Source organism: Panthera pardus, unplaced genomic scaffold, assembly GCF_024362965.1.
Source record: "Panthera pardus isolate Hobbes unplaced genomic scaffold, ASM2436296v1 HiC_scaffold_13, whole genome shotgun sequence".
NCBI classification, from domain to species: domain Eukaryota; kingdom Metazoa; phylum Chordata; class Mammalia; order Carnivora; family Felidae; genus Panthera; species Panthera pardus.
In genome coordinates this window covers 31,410,010-31,425,498 of record NW_026526688.1, presented here as the reverse complement: position 1 = coordinate 31,425,498, position 15,489 = coordinate 31,410,010, and the positions used below count along the sequence as shown (strand labels likewise).

The 15,489-nt window shown below is 40.3% G+C and overlaps 1 protein-coding gene and 1 pseudogene across 1 annotated transcript in view; one reads left to right on the top strand and one right to left on the bottom strand.

The window, feature by feature from the left end:
- The window catches only part of ADRA1A (adrenoceptor alpha 1A), a 161,488-nt gene that overhangs the window by 140,196 nt on the left and 5,803 nt on the right, over positions 1 to 15,489 (bottom strand). The gene's annotated exons all lie outside the window — the stretch shown is intronic.
- The window catches only part of LOC109277384 (5'(3')-deoxyribonucleotidase, cytosolic type-like), a 51,821-nt pseudogene continuing 48,853 nt past the window's right edge, over positions 12,522 to 15,489 (top strand).

Genomic DNA, 15,489 nt, shown 5'->3' with positions numbered 1-15,489 from the left:
GGGTATTTCTGAATAAGATTAGCATTTGAATCAGCAGACTGAGTAAAGTAGATTGCCCTCTTCAGCGTCGGTGGGCATCATCCAATCCATCGAGGGCCTGAATAGAACAAAAAGCGAAAGGGAGGATTGGTCCATTTCTTGCCTCCCTATTGAGCTGGACACTGGTTTTTCTCTTGCCACGGGACTAGGATTTACACCATGTGGCTCTCAGGTCTTCAGACTCAGACTAGAATGACACCACTGGCTTTCCTTGGTCTTCAGCCAGCAGACAGCAAATCACGGGACTTCTCAGCTTCCACAGTTATGTCAGCCATATCTGGGGAACTCTGATTAACACAAGAACTGAGGCTCAAAAACAGTTGAGAGACTCTGCTCAAAGTCACATAATAAACAAAAGAATCTGGGATTTGAATCCCCGGCTTGCCAATTCCAAAATGTATGTGCCAAAACTCCATGTTATCCTGCTCAGGGCTTCACCCATGGGTGGGGAGAAGGCTGTGAAGGGCACAGAGCCCATTATAAACTCTTAGATGACTTTTCACATAGTTTCGCAAAGGTAGAGTAAAAGTCCTTGAGATGGAGCAACGGGCTAATAAAAACTATTTTAAAATGTAATGCAAACAAGACAGCACAAGTTAAACAACACAGACACATAGAAACAGAAACTATTTTACCAATTCTTACCATTTCCAATGTATTTAATCGAATTCTAGTTTTTTCCAGGTTTGAGTAGAATCCCTTCCCCCCATTTTTTTTTCCAAATTCTAAGATTTTAGAACTTTAAAAACTACACCTGTCTCTTTGTCATTAGCACTTTGACTAGTGAAACAAACACCTGGGTCACTACTGGTCAGTGAGGATCCGTATGCAGCTCTATCAACGAGCAATAATCTGTGTTTTTATAGAAACTAGGCTGACACACGTTTTACAGTGATACTACAACTAATGCTACCTTGTCAAATACATTTAAGTGAATTATACAAGCATCTCAACCGATTTCACGGCTGGTTGATGATTTCAGCTTCTGTACAATGAGGAAGCTTAAGTAGAAGGATGCTGCTTTCAAGAGGAGCTGCTCTGTGCTCTTGGAGCCTCTATCTGCCTCTCTGTGAAGATCAGCCTCTTCACTTCCCACCCTTATCATTCTTGATTCACTTCTCAACATTCCTGAAACCTGTCACCTGGGTCTGAGCTCACCTTGACCTCTAAACCTCTTCCACTCTTATTTCGGTTTCTCCCATTATCCCTGTGGGATCTTCCTTTTACTCATCCATTAAAAAAGAAGGAGGAGGAGGAGGAGAAGAGGAAGAGGAAGAGGAAGAAGAAGAAGAAGAAGAAGAAGAAGAAGAAGGGGAGGAGGGGGAAGAAGAGGAGGAGGAGAAGGAGAAAAAGAAGAAGGAGAAGAAGAAGAAGAAGAAGAAGAAGAAGAAGAAGAAGAAGAAGAGGAGGGGGAGGGGGAGAAGGAGGAGGAGGAGAAGAAGAAGAAGAAGAAGAAGAAGAAGAAGAAGAAGAAGAAGAAGGGGAAGAGGGGGAGGAGGAGGGGGAGGAGGAGGAGAAGAAGAAGGAGAAGAAGAAGAAGAAGAAGAAGAAGAAGAAGAAGAAGAAGAAGAAGGGGAGGAGGAGGAGGAAGAAGAGAAGAAGAAGAAGAAGAAGAAGAAGAAGAAGAAGAAGAAGAAGAGGGGGAGGAGGAGGAGGAGAAGGAGAAGAAGAAGAAGAAGAAGAAGAAGAAGAAGAAGAAGAAGAAGAAGAGGAGGAAGAGAAGAAGAAGAAGAAGAAGAAGAAGAAGAAGAAGAAGAAGAAGAAGAAGAAGGGGAAGAGGGGGAGGAGGAGGAGAAGGAGAAGGAGAAGGAGAAGGAGAAGAAGAAGAAGAAGAAGAAGAAGAAGAAGAAGAAGAAGAAGGAAGGAGAAGGAGAAGAAGAAGAAGAAGAAGAAGAAGAAGAAGAAGAAGAAGAAGAAGAAGAAAGAAGAAGAAAAAGAAGAAGAAGAAGGGAGGAGGAGGAGGAGGAGGAGATAGATTTTACTTTTTAGAGCAGTTTTAGGTGTACAGAAGAATGGAGCAGTGAGTTCCCACAGTATCCCTAGTACCCACAGTACCCCCCTCAGTACCCACTCCCCAGTTCCCTCTATCATTAACATCTTGCATTACTGTATCTGATTAATACAACTGATGAACCAACATGGACGCGTTATTATTAACTGAAGTCCATACTGCACATTAGCGTCTACTCTTGCTGTTGTACATTCTATGGGTTTTGGCAAATGTATAATGACATGTGTCCATCGTTATAGTATAATTACAGTGTAATTCATAATAGTTTCGGTGTTTGAAGAATCTCCTGTACTCCATCGATTCCTCCCTCCCTCTGCCGTGACCCCTGACAACCACTAAACTTTTTCTTCTGTCCGTAGTCTTGCCCTTTCCAAAATGCCATATCGTTGGAATCATACAGTGGATAGCCTTACACGCCCCTCGTGTATTACTAGTCACACCCTTATTACCTGATGAGGGAAACAAAGGCAAGAAAAATGTAGTTTAAATTAAATTCCCTTACAGCCTGCCGCTCATTGACAGATGTCACAGGCCTGCAGTGTATAACACTCCCCAGGACGTTTATAGCTGCCTTAATGCCTTAATGTTTACACTTCCTTAAAAACTAAAAGCAACTTTATCTTGACAACAGCTAAATGTGCAGGGTCCTGTGAGACCCTGCTTTCAGCATCCAGAAATTCTTTGGAGACCTATGTTATCTATACCTCGCGTTCCTCCACACACTTGAAAGTATATAATCAAGTGCTCCTCATAAACCCCGTGCAGCACTTTCTGCCCACGGGTCCTGTCCCCGTGCTTTAATAAAATCACCTTTTCATACCAAAGACATCTCGAGAATTCTTTCTTAGCCATTTGCTCGCGAACCCGACTTCAAATTTCATCATTACCTAATCACCCCCAGCTCACTCCACCAAATTCTCTTTTCTTACTGTGGTAGCTCCTGACCACTTCTGGTCTTTTATGTGCTGCAGAAGCATTGTGTGCCCAGCAGAAGTGTGGGCCGCCTGGCACAACCCCGGCTCTGCACAGAGAATGGATGTACAATTAGTAATATTTATCAGTCCTCACTTGCAGAGTAAGGAGTATTGACTTTCTTAAAAATGGTTTTGAAGGGGGTCCCATGGCTCAACTCTAACAAGGATACTCAACTGCTTTTCCTAATGCGAACAATAAGCTGTTAAAGAGGGAAACGATTCTGATTCTGTTCTTAATCATTGTTGAAAGGGAGTCCTCTGGCATCCACGTCTTTGAAATAGAGTAAGAGAACACCAGGAAGCGCGTGTTTGTAATGCTCTACTTTGATGAAATACTTTGGTTGAAGGTTCTTATTGTTTTGATGTAAATATAAAGAGTTACTATTACTACTATGAGCTGAGCCAATATGGAAAGATTCCTGGGAAAATCAGTGAAAGATGAACACATAGATTACTGAGAGGAAGCAAACACTCAAGAGGAATCAGCTATGATGAGGGTAAGGAGCATTAAGTGCTCAAGTTGGACAAAAAGGACACAAATGAAATATACGCAAAATTAATCCTTCAGAATTTCTTGAAGTGCCCATAAAATGTTTGCATCATATATGGCTTTTAAACCAGTACTTGGGGCGTCTGGGTGGCTCAGTCGGTTGAGCGTCCGACTTCAGCTCATGTCATGATCTCATGGTTCATGAGTTCGAGCCCCACTTCGGGCTCTGTGCTGAGAGCTCGGAGCCTGGAGCCTGCTTCCGATTCTGTGTCTCCCTCTCTTTCTGTCCCTCCCCCACTCATATTCTGTCTGTCTCTCTCAAAAATAAATAAACATTAAAAAAATAAAATAAAATAAACCCGTACCGTAATGCAGTAACACACAGTATATGTATTACTAGTGTTTAAAAACACATAAAATGTAACTTTACGATACTATAAATTGCACTATCTAAACTGTTATTTTCTTTGTTTAAAAAAAAATGCCAAGCAATGCTCAATAAATTTATAGCAGTATGATATTGGTTGTTAGCTTGAGTTAAATGTTTTTATTATGTTAATGAAGAAATATTTCTCTGCTTCTTTATTTATTTTTAAAAAAAAATTTTTTTAATGTTTATTTATTTTTGAGACAGAGAGAGACAGAGCATGAACGGGGGAGGGGCAGAGAGAGAGGGAGACACAGAATCAGAAGCAGGCTCCAGGTTCCGAGCCATCAGCCCAGAGCCTGACGCGGGGCTCGAACTCACGGACCGTGAGATCGTGACCTGAGCTGAAGTCGGACGCTTAACCGACTGAGCCACCCAGGCGCCCCATCTGCTTCTTTATTTAAACTTTGTATTAGGGATAGATGTTGAATATTATCTTCTTCTTTTTTTCTTTTTATTTTTTTGCCTCTAACTGATGACGTTTTGGGGTGGTGGGGGTTTGGAGCTCATGGCCAAGAAAGAATTCTTGAAAGACGTCTTTGGTGCAAAAAGGTGATTTTATTACAAAGCAGGGAGACAGAATCCATGGACAGAAAGAGCTGCACTGGGGTTGTGAAGAATGACTGGTTATATAGTGTGGAGTTGGAGAAGCAAAAGCAAATCAGAGGCCTCCAGAAGGACTTTGATATGCTAAAGAGGACTCCTAAGATACCTTGTCAAGCTAAGGTTGTTTTCCCTCCTGTGAGGCATTAGGGGTTCCTGGAGACATGTTACACTCTGCATTTGCCTCAAGTATTTGTCAATGGGCTGCAGGTTATAAGGAAATTTAATTTTACCTGCCGGTTCCTTTTTGCCTTTGTTCCCCACATCACTATGGAGGGGGGATGTTGGGGCTCCAGGAAACGGAGTCTATGGGTTTCTGGAGATTAGGCTATTGATAATGTTGCCTTTTTCTTGTAATTTACTGATATTTGTAAACTGATGGAGACTGCAGGACTCGTGCAAGACCGTGATCTCTATCAGTTAAACATTTGTTTTCCCCTCTCCTTTGTTCCTGGGCAGTCTGGAGTGCCTGAGGAATATCACATATCCCACCTGGGGCAGAGGGGGGAGGGTGTCCTACCTTGTGCTTTGTCATCAGCCTTGTCCCCTCATCCTAAGGAGACCACTGTATGGATTTTCTTTTTTTGCTTTATTGATATGATTTATGTCAAGAGATTGCCTAACATTAAGTTAGCCTTGCTTTCTTTAGTTAAGCCTTCCTTGACTATGGCCAACCATTCTTTTGAATAATTGCTAAATTTTATTTGCTTATATTCACAAGAGTTTTCTTTCGAGTGCTGTCATGTTCAGAATTGGAAATCAGAGCATGTTAGCTGCATATAACAAATCGGGAAGCTTTCCATCTTTTTGCCATGTTCTGGAACAGGTTATACCACGGGGAAATCATTTGTTCTTCAAAATTTTGGAAGAACACATTTGAGTATAAGCAACATGTCGTAAATGTTGACATGTGTAGTGTTTTCATTATCATTGTAATCTAAATAGTCTGGAATGGTGGTATTAATCTCTGACCAACTTCCGAATTATTTAGAACACCGCATTTTGATGTCCAGGAATTTGAGAATACTTTTGGTTTGTGTGATTTTGTTGTTGTTGCTAAAGATAATTTTACTGTGTTGTCACAGATTAGAGTCTGTACAATTTCTGTTCCTCTCTTTTTATTTTGGTTTTTGTTCTAACTCAATACAAGACTTTTTGTGCATGCTTGAAAAAACTTATGTTTAAGTAGTATTGCTACCATATCTATTTAATCCGTCTTATTAGGGATATTATTCAAATCCCTTATATTTTGTATATTGATCCATCATAGAGGATTTAGGTCTGAAGTTACCCCCCCCCCTTCATTTCTGTTAGTTCTATTTGTATTTGTAGCAGTTTATGCTTTATATGTTTGGGCACAATATTATGAGGCAGAGAATAAGTTTGTGATAGTTATATTTAAATTATGGATTATATATTTTGCCAATGTAAAATGACTTTTTCCTATATACTCTTCCGATTTGGGTTTCTTTCCATTTTATATTAAAATTTCTGTTGTTTGTATTTGCTCGATATGTCTTTGTCATTTTAAATTTTTTGACTTTTTGTATCTCTTTTGTATTTGTCTCTTATAAGCAGCATATAATTGGCCTTTATTTTGCGACATAGTTTTATATTTTTTGTCATTTAGTAGAAAAGTGTACCTATTTACATTCGTTGTCATTTCTCATATGTGTGGGCTTACGATTGCCATCTTGGTTTACGCTCTATATTAATGGTTTTGAGTGTTTTTCATTCTTTATGACGTTTTATATACATTATTTTTGTTTTTTTACTTATTTTTCATACCATGTTGGTTTAGAGGAGTTATTTTTGCCTTTTATTTGTTCTATAATGACAAAGAAGTTATATACTTAAAATATTTTATTCTATTATTGGTTGCCTTTAAGTTTTTAAAAATAATCATATTTATAACTACTTTTCCTAAAATCAAAGAAAACTTGGAAGAGTTGATTTCCAGACACATACGAGATGAGGAATTTTCGTATTATATTTTTATCACCAGTACCTCTACTCTTCTTCATTCTACCTCTCAAATTTTATTTATATATTGTGGGGTTTTTAGACCCAAGTGGTTATATTATATTATGAATCATCTCTTTAAAAAATGTTTACACTTGTATTAATTATTATAATTTAATTCACGCGTGTATGACTTGGTTTCAGGCCTTAGTGGCCTTTTTTATGCTATTTTATTTCCTTTTATGAGTTAATATAGGCAAGTTGTTGCTATGTCCTTCTGAGTAAATTCTCTGCCAATATATGGATGATATACTTTTTGATCGCTTGTAGATGTGAAAATGTCTTTCTGTTGTTCTTACCAGTGTACCTGCTTAAATATAGTGCAGAATTCTGGAATCACAATATTTTACCTGAAAATTCCATAGATGTTGCTTCACTGTCTTACAAGTGTCTAGTGTTGTAAAGAGATCATCTTGATTTTCATTCCTTTGAATGTGATTTTTTTTTTCATCTGGATGCCATTTGGAGATTGTATTTGACCTTAAAGCTTTTTTTTTTTTTTTTTTTTTTTTTTTTTAATTGTTAGAATCTCTTTGATCTTGACCTTGTAGACATGAGCTCTTTTTACCCACAGACACAGGTTTACTTCAGTTTAGGTCAGTTTTTTTTCTGTAGTTGTTTTGTTTTGTTTTAAACTCTTATTGTTCTATTCTGTTCTTTTGTATCTTGTAAAACCTTGTTTTTCAGGTCTCATACTTTGTATCCTATTCATTATTTCTCATTTCTTCTGTGTTGTTAGAGAATTTCTCAAGCTCGTCTTCTACTTCACCAGTTACAACTTCTACACTCTTGGGGCGCCTGGGTGGCTCAGTCAGTTGAGTATTCGACTTTGGCTCAGGTCATGATCTTGCAGTTTGTGAGTTCCAGCCCCGCATCGGGCTCTGTGCTGACAGCTCAGAGCCTGGAACTTGCTTCCGATTCTGTGTCTCCCTCTCTGCCCCTCCCTCACTTATGCTCTGTCTCTCTCTGTCTCAAAAATAAATATAAACATTAAAAGAAACTTTTTTAGGACTTCTGTAGCCTCTACAGCTACTCAATATTACACTGAATCTCTGAATTCTGAAATTGTAATTCCCATCACCTTTCTCTTTCCCGATCTCGAATAATTTCCTTCCGATGAACACCCACTTTAATCTCATACTTACAGTGCCCTTTTGAAATGGAGAATGAAGATGACACAATTTCTTTAAAATATCTGTTTCTAATAATAACCGTGAGTTTCAGAAGGTGACGTTTGTTCCTCCTGTTATAAAATATGAAGGTTTCAATGGCTTCTGTTTATTCTCCCTTCGGGAGGGAGGTCGAGGTTTGCCCAAGACTGGCTTCAAGAGTTAGGATTTCATGGCTTTATGTAAGAATGAAGAGTTCAATTTCTTTCTCAATCCTTCAGTTTTAGTGGAAAGCAGACAAGACAGCCGAGCTTCCCTCTGTATTGTTGTTGCTGCTTCTTTTTTTTTTCACTGCGATTTCTTGCTGCCACACCATCAACCCTGCTCAATGTCAGTCATTGCACAGTGGCTAGAAGCCTGAGCCAGGGCTGGGTGGGAGGCATCTTAGCATGGAGCCTTTCCATGCTGAATCCCCAGTGGAGCAGTGCCTCTGGTGTGTGTCCCTCTTGCGTGCCTTCTCTGTGGCTCCAGCTCTGGAGGACATCCCACAGGTGCTGGCTGGTAGAGTGGAAGTATTTCACTCAGCTATTCAATACTACACTTAATATCGCACGTTGAAGGTAATATACCTCCATCTCCCTTCACAGCGCATCAGTACCCGTCTTCGTTTCTTCGCTTCCTAGGATTTTAATACAGTCTTGCTCCTCTCTCCCTCTTATTTTCTTTTTTTTAAATTTTTTTATCAAGTTTATTTATTTATTTTAATGTTTATTTACTTTTAGAGAGACAGAGACAGAATGCTAGTGGGTTAGGGGCAGAGAGAGAGGGACACACAGAATCGGAAGCAGGCTTCAGGCTCCAAGCTGTCAGCACAGAGCCTGATGCGGGGCCTGAGCTCACGAACCATGACATGAGATCATGCCCTGGGCCGAAGTTGGACGCTTCACCGACTGAGCCACCCAGGCGCCCCTCTCTCTCTTATTTTCTAGACATGCAACAGAATACTAGATGGCTCTTTCTTTTCATCCAGTCCCATCTTGCTGTATCTAAATGATTTCTTCAATGCTCCTGGCATATATATAATGTTTTCTTGAACTGCAGCACTGATATCTGCTCATAATCTTTATAATCGTTTCAGTAAGAATGGAGAAGGAACGATTTGATGTTTGTACCCAACATCGTGGCTCATACATACCTATACATACCTCTAACTAGAGGGCAGAGCTCCCGCCTTAGGTTTTCTTACATTTCCCACAGAGAAACCGATGCTTTGCATATCATTTATATTTTATAAACTTTGGATGAATTGGATTGAATTTTAATGCAATCTCCTCCACTTTCCTACTTCCAAACCCAGGCTTTAAATACCAATATTTTTGCTGGCAGGGATTCTTCTAAAATAAGAATGGAGCCTCTAGTTTTCTTTTTCAGTTTCACGAATTAAAAAGGTGATATTACAGCACCAGACAAAAGAAATGTCCTCTAAAGTATTTAATAAAATAATTGCACTAATATGCCTGGATCTGTGTCATTGCAAGTGAACTCCATGCTTCATTGCTTTCGAACTGGGTGAATGACTTGGGGGTGCTGATAGACCGAAAATGAAAACGATAGCTTTTTTTTTTTCTGACGGCTCCTGCCTCCGTCTGAATATTCAGCTTGTACCCAAAGACTGAGACAATAGGAAAACACTGTTTAAATCTCTCCTGAAGTGTTCAAGTAGATATAGTTCCGCTAGCTGTTGTGAACGTCAAAACTAAGCCGCTGAATTAGTCGAGTGAGTCACCTGTGAAGGCTCTGAGAGTGTGAGCTGACTAAAGATGGCAAGGTGTGGGAAAGACATCATTTATAACCCACTTCTCAGCTCTATTCCCTACCCACTCCTCATAATTGACAGCCATGTGGTCATATAGATTAGTGGTTTGACACCCGCTTTGTGGAGAGGCAGTGACAGAGGAGGAAAGGCCATGGCTTAGGCAGCTCGGCTTCCGTAACGAAGTATTACAGACTGGATCTTCTTAAAGAACAAAAGTGCATTTTTTTTCCATTCTGGATGCTGGGAAGTTCAAGATCAAGGTAGTAACAGAGTTCTGTTCTTGGTGAAAGTACTCTTCCGGGCTTATGACCTTGCCTTGTCAGTCCTCGCATGGCCTCTCCCGTGCGTTTGCGGGTGGGGGGACAGCAAGACCGCAAGCTCTCTGGTGTCTCTTCTTATAAAGAGACCACCTTTATGACCTAGTCTAACCTTAACTACCTCCTGATAGGCCGTCTCTCTAGATACAGTCACAGTGGGGGTCAACACATGCATTTTGGGGGGCACAATTCAGTTCACAGCAGGGTAGGCTGGGGGGTATGGGTGTATGTGGAGAGATCTGGACCAGCAATCAGAAAGTCCTTGTTTCCTCTGGTTGCTATGTGAATTCGGCAAGTCATTCAACATTTTGAATCTTAAGGATCTCATCGGAGGAACTTGTATGAGAAACGTATAAGCTTGACCCTCCAGGGTTTTATAGTTTATACTAACATCAGACACATTCCAGTCTGTCTAGTAGTGTCACTGGCCTGTCATCACATATGCTTCCTACCTTGACAGCCATTATTCCTTTGTCCATGGACATCACTGTGTCCGCATAAACTTTCTGCTACCAGACTATCAAATGAAATCCTTCCCCCACCCCCAGTTCTCCAGAATACCTCATATTCATCCTTTTAGTCAAATAGTGTCCACTTTTTTTTAACTGCTTTGTTCCAGGTGCCGTTCTAGGTGCTGGGGATGGCCCAGCATGGTGCTCGGATGAACCGTGCATCCTAGTAAGCACGCACGGATAAAAGGGACAATAAACAAATATATGCGGTATGTCAGATGGTCGCAGGTGTTATGGAGAAGGATAAAGCAGGGTAAGGTGGCAGGATGTCCTGGCCAGGCAGAGGGTTGGAGGGTTGTTATTTGTTACCAAATGGTGAGGAAAGGGCTCGTGAGATGATGCAGAGAATGTGAGCGAGGCAAGCACACATGGGGGAGAGGGTTCCGGGTGGGCACGGCGGGAATGCCTGGAGAAGAACGAGCACAGAGGGAGAGTGAAAAGAAATCAGATGGGCAAGGTGGGGCGGACTAGCTCATGTGGGGCCCTGAACCTACCGGACTTTGTGAAGTTTTCCCAAACCTCAAGTGATTGCATTGTCTCTCTGACCGGAGTTTACGCTACTCTTGGTGGGAGACCGATTTTGTTAAGAGTTCACTCTCCCACACTGAATGCAGAACTTTCTGCATTTATATCTTTTAAGTGTCAATTGAATGAGGCAACTAATGCCTAAACCACTTTTCCGTATGAGGTCAGCCTTTGATAGCATGGTGTAAAGGAAACTGGAATTTTCTGTGAGTGTTTGGGAAAAGAGGAGGCTTGGGTGGGTTCTCACCCCTCATCTTTTTTTCTTTTTTGCCTACCAGAGAGATATGCAATCTAGTTCACTGTTGCCTCTTCTAGATCTGTAAAGCTCTCCTAAAATATAATTTTAACGATAGTTCTATCGAAGACAAAATCTGTCTTTTTCCCGTTAACAGTGGTTTGTATGATTTGATTTACTTTGTATTAATTGTGTAAGAAAAGCATAATTTGTTGACAAATAAATCAGAAATGGCAAAGTTGTTTTGGTTTGGGAACGGAATGTGTACTAACATGTATACTAAAATGTAATTACTTACCGATGCTTTAAAAATTGACAAAAACTGTCTTCTTGACCAAGGGTTAAAAAAACAACTGTTTTATTTTTTGTTTCTACATGATGAGACAGGAGATGTTAGGTTGTTGTGTCTCACTTACGGTCTTAGATAACACTGTGTGTTATTCTTATCCAATAAATGGTCAATTTAAATATACTCATTACTATATTTCTTCTTTTTACTTTTTTTTTGAAAAAAAATTTTCAATCAGCTGCAAATTGTAATTTAAACAAGCCACAGATCTGGTGAGGATCAATTTGAGATTAGATTGCAGAATCGTTATCATTTTTATTCTTCTCATAACTTGAATTTTGACATTGTATTTTTTTTTGCTTTCTTTAATAAGTGGTCCATTATGTATACAAAAACTCTAAGACTACGATTTAAAGTAATTCAAACAGGGGTCCCTGGGTGGCTCAGTCAGTTAAGCATCTGACTCGGCTCAGGTCATGATCTCACAGTTCCTAAGTTCGAGCCCTGCACCTGGCTTTGTGCTTTGGATCCTGTGTCTCCCTCTCTCTCTGCCCCTCCCCAACTCACACTCTGTCTCTTTCTCAAAAATAAAATAAAATGTTAAAAAAAAAAAGTAATTCAAACCATCTTGGCTAGTAAGATTCAGTTGAGTGATAATATGGGTGAGATATGAGTTTGTTCACTTTGAAATTCACTGGCCACAGCACACTTGTTCCCTTGATATGAAATGAGAAGTTAGCAAAGTGTTCCCTTTAAAAGGGAAAAATATTTTAAATCATTGATTTATTTTTTGCTTAGTTTTGAGAAATTTTCCTCCTCTATTAACTGACTGATAAAACTGGAAAGGAACAGGTGGCACTGTTGTGAATGACATGACCTTTCCAGAACCCTTCCATCAAATCCCTAAGTGTTCTCAAACCACCAGCTGGGCAGAGCCACTAGAATGATAAAAAGCCAGTGAAGAGATTTCAGCAGGAAATACACTTCATCGGGTTTTCCTTTTAGAAAAGTCACTCTGGATTGGACAGTGAAGCCACCGAAGCGGGAAAACAATTGGAAGCTATTGCAACGCCCCCCGCCAGGTAAAGGTTAGTGACCACGGCTTTGAAAGAATGAAGTGAAGAGATTTTTAGGAGGTGGAGTCAACGGAACATGGCGATTGAGTTGGAGGAGAGCAGGAAGAGAGATGGAGAACGGTGGTGGATGGTAGAATGCACAGTGGACGGTGTCTTGGTAAGGAAACCAGAGAGGAGAAGGGGACGACGTGTTGAGTGTCTAGGTGCCTGTGGGATTTATACGTGGACTGGTTCAATGGCATAGGCAGTTAGAAATTTAAGTGAGGACTTTAGGGGATACAGTCATCCTTGCTGAAAACATAATATTTGGGGACTTGGGAATCATACTGTTTTAAAAACATGACTTGGAACTACATGGGAGTATTTTGGGTTATCAAAATGACTAGAAAGATTGCTACTGGCATTTAAAATCAAGGGTAGGGAAAGAAGTTTGCTGGACTATTCTATAAACCAAAAGATGAGGAACTATTTCCTTTAGAATGGGAGAAAATACTTAAAAATCATATCTATACTAAAAATACAAGTAACACAATTGAAATGGGGCAAAGGACCTGAATAGGCACGTCTTCAAAGAAGATAAGCAAACAATCAACACGCACATGAAAAGAGGCTCACCGTCATCAGCCCTCAAGTAGCAAATCAAAATCAAAATAGGAAACTTCACCCCACTAGGGCACCTAGAATCAAAAAGTCAGATCACAATAAATGTTGGTGAAGATATGGGGAAATCAGAGCTCTTGTCTATTGCTGGTAGAGATGCAAAATTGTGGAGTCACTTTGGAAGACAGTCTGGGAATTCCTCAAAAAGTGAAACATAGAGTTACGATTTGACTCAGTAATTCTACTCTTAGATATATAGGCAAGAGAATTAAAAACTTAGGTTCACATAAAAGCTAATACACAGATGTTCATGGCAACGTGACCGGCAATATCTAAAAGGTGGAAACAAACCAAATGCCCATCAGTTGATGGATGGGTAGATATAATGTGGCATATCCATATAATAGGATATTATTTGGTTATGAAAAGGAATGAAGTACAATACATGCTTCAGTGTGGATGAAACTTGAAAACATTATGCTGACGGAAAGAAGTCCGTCACAAAAGACCACATGCTATGTGATCCTATTTATATAAAATATCCAGAATAAGAAAATCTATAGAGACAGAAAGTGGATTCGTGGTTGCTTAGGGCTGAGAAGGATTGGGGCTTAGGGTGGGATTGGAATGGTAATAACTAAAGGGTTTGGAGTTTGTTTCTGCAATGATGAAAATGTTCTAAAATTGATCATGGTGATGGGTACATGGCTCTGTGAAAAGACTAAAGGCCACTGAATTCTAACCTTTAAATAAATGAATTATATACTATACAAATTATATGTCAATAAAGCTGCTACGAAACAAACAAAATCTCCCGAAGTGATTCAGAACCTCTAACCTATCAATTGTAACCTACCCTTGGAGGACAGAGTGTAGGGCAGAGTGGGCTGGAGGCAGGGACAAACTTACTTCATAAGCATCTCTGAGCTATACCCTTGAGAAACCAGGTCCATTTGGGCACGGATTATCCTTGATTGAGTTTCATAGTGGAGATAGAAGCTACGGTGCCCCCTGCCTTGCAGAAACATGGTAGCCTTGAAAGGTTGTTGTATGGAGCAGGAGAAGAAGTGTCACCTCAGATTTGGGGAGAAAACAGAGCCAAGCAGTAGTGGTTTCCTCACACCCTGGTGACTCTACTGAATCACAAAAGGAGGATGGATTGAGATAGGAACAGCCTGGACTATTTGCTAATAATCCACGATAGGCCATAATTCATATGTCAATTGAGATCGGGGCATGCCACTTCTACATACGGACAATGTCACTCAGAGGAGTGCACAGGGAGAAGAAAAGGACGCCATGGGCCAACCTGTTTGTTTAATTGAATTTAATAATGTCAACATGGTGCTAAATCAATGGACAAGTCCATCTGTTCAGTAAAAAGATAACCAGTCACAGAATTTTAAAGATGGATTATTCTTTGAGGAAGGTTGAATCCAACATATTTTCTGGACAACAAAAGGTCAGCCGACCACACCAACATTTAAAAATCTACTTCAGGGACTCCTTCCATTTTGAAGTGGTAACGGAAACATTACCCGGACACAAGCTCTATTGTCCCTGCCCTTATATAGGAAACATAGTGTCTGTCGTATGCATTATGGGCTTTGACTTCTCAACATGGGGCATCTGTATGCATTCTTCTTGGTACCTCAGAGCAAGGGTCCTGCACGTACTAGAAAATTCTTAATGCAAGGACCAGGAGAATACGCGGTCATGGTTGTACTTTGCATAGATAATGAAGGTTGAGGGAATTGGCGAGGTCCAGAGCAGCTGAAAGAGGAGTCACAGAGGTGACGTGAACTGAGCTGTGCCTTGAAGAAAGACTGCTTTCCTCAGGTGGAGAGGAGAGAGAAGGGACTGTAGTGGAGAAGGCAGCGTGCACAAAGACACAGATCTGGGATCAGCAGGGAAGTGGGTGGGGTGACACAGAGAAAGTAGCCTGACCGGAACAGAGTGCCTGCTGGGAAACAGGAAGAAACAGCTGCAGGGATATGGTGCCTTAGAAACTAGAGTGAAGCATTTTGACTTCATGCGATAGCAACAGGTAATCATGTTCTTGAGCTGGGCGTTCATCTGGTGGAAACGGCATTCCTGAAGAAGTTGTCTGTTTGGTTAGGGTAATTCTGAGAGACAAACAACTGGTCGGAGCCTTAGTCTCCAACAGCTGCCTTATAATCAGTCACCAAAATGATCGTAATTGAATGTATTTCACTTAAACCGTATACAAAAAATTTGATTTCATTCTGCTCCTCGTGTGCTGAGGAAACAAAATCTCCAGACTTCATATAAAGTTTCAGAAGTGGATCCCCATTTTTACATATGGCAAACTGAGGCAATGGTTTCAGAATGTAATGTAACAATGTAACCTGGTATTCTTAAGAACTGATGTAAGGATCATCATTTTTAATTCAGTTTCTATCTTCTTCTTTCAATCATATTGC